This window comes from Nestor notabilis, unplaced genomic scaffold, assembly GCF_000696875.1.
Source record: "Nestor notabilis isolate BGI_N333 unplaced genomic scaffold, ASM69687v1 scaffold19905, whole genome shotgun sequence".
Lineage (NCBI taxonomy): Eukaryota > Metazoa > Chordata > Aves > Psittaciformes > Psittacidae > Nestor > Nestor notabilis.
This window is the reverse complement of record NW_009929114.1, coordinates 378-2,074: the sequence shown is the minus strand read 5'-3', so window position 1 is coordinate 2,074 and position 1,697 is coordinate 378.

The window sequence follows — 1,697 nt, the reverse complement described above, 5'->3', positions numbered from 1 at the left end:
CAACAAGAGCAGCACCGGGGCACACCAAGGAAGCACGTTCTGGTTTCTCACCCTGGAGTCCCTGCACACCCAGCAAGGCTGTGAAAGGGCTGGGCACTGGGGGCAACCAAATCATCAGGGTGCCCAGCACAGGGCAGCCATGCAGAGAAGGGGACATCCAGCACACCGGGATCACATCCCAAAGGCAAAACTTGTGGGGCCCTGACATGCCACAGCTCTTGGGCTGGAGGCTAGAGCAAGAGCTGGGTGCAGGCAGGGACAAGGGGGGCACCCCAGGGTCCCCAGCAGGGAGAGCTGGGCTGGCCAGACCCTCCCACAGGCTCTGGGATGGAGCTGAGGAGTGAAGAAATGATTTAAGGGACTTTCATTTCCCGCTGGGGAGGCGTCAGGACCAGGCACAGGAAACCTGCGGCCGCTGATGCAGGCGGATCTCGTGCTGCATCCAGGGAAGTTCTGGCTGCCAGAGGAAACATCCCTGAACCAAGTGCTTGTGAAACTCAGCTATTGCTCAAGCACAGCACGGCCATGCCCTGGGCAAGCACAGCCCTGGGTGCCTGTACTGGAGGAACCGCACGTGGAGGATCGGGGCTGGAGGAGCTCAGGGTGCTCTGTGCCTCCCTTACCCCCACTTCAGACAGGGGCACTCACAGGCTGCCTGGCAGACACAGAGCCAGGCTTGAATGCGTGGCTACGGCTTTGGAGAGTCACCATCAGGTCTTGGCCCATGACAGGAACACAAGGACACAGCCGCTCCGGTGCTGCTGGTTCCTGCCAGGGAGGGACAAACCACCCAGGGAAGAGCCATGTCCCACAGGCACCCAGACAGCATCCACGGGCTGTGATCAGCCCATCAGCACCAGCCCCAACGCATCCCTGGCGCCCGGAGCCCATAGGCAGAGCTCACTTAGCACGGAAAGAAGCAGCCAAGAGCAGAGGAGAGGGTTAAAAGGCCAAATCCCCACGTGCAGCCTCCTGGTGCTGTGACCTTGCTGCTGCCCATTGTCAGTGCTTTGCTGGGTCTTGCTCAGAGGAGAAGGGGACAAACCCTCCTGTCAAGGGCACCGCGTCTCAGTGGGGCTGTTTCAAAACAATATTAAGACGTTCAGGATGAGGATTGAGGAACTAGAGCCTCTTCCATGAGGAGAAATGAAATTTCACAGGGAGCAGCACAGAGAGGAAGCAAAACCAGAAAGTCTCCTCCTGGGTTTGAGCAGATTTCTAACTTGAACCAAAAACCCCTTCAAAAAGCACAGACCCTGAGCAAACGTTTCCGTGTTTGGCCAGGAACAGCCAAAGCCACATCTAATGCTCACTGCACAGGCGGGACCCGGGAGTGCTTTGTGAGCAGGGAACTGAGCTGGGGTCTGCTGGGCTGTATGTGCAGGAAGGGACCATCAGACAGGAGCAAGGGCTGGGAGTTGCAGGATGTTCCTCTCCTCTGCCACTGGCTGTCCCCAGCCAGGGCTGCAGGTCAGGACCTGCTCCCTGCTGTCCCCAGGCCACCCCCTGTCCCAAGGTCAGGGCTCACTCCAGCCCCACATACTCCTTGGCACGTGTGGGCAGTTCCCGATCCTGCCCACAGCAATTTCCACATCCCTGGTGTGAGGCAATGGCCCAAACCACGCTGTACCCGTGTGCTGGGGCTCCAGAGGGACTGTGCTGGGGCTCCAGAGGGACTGTGCTGGGGCTCAGCACCA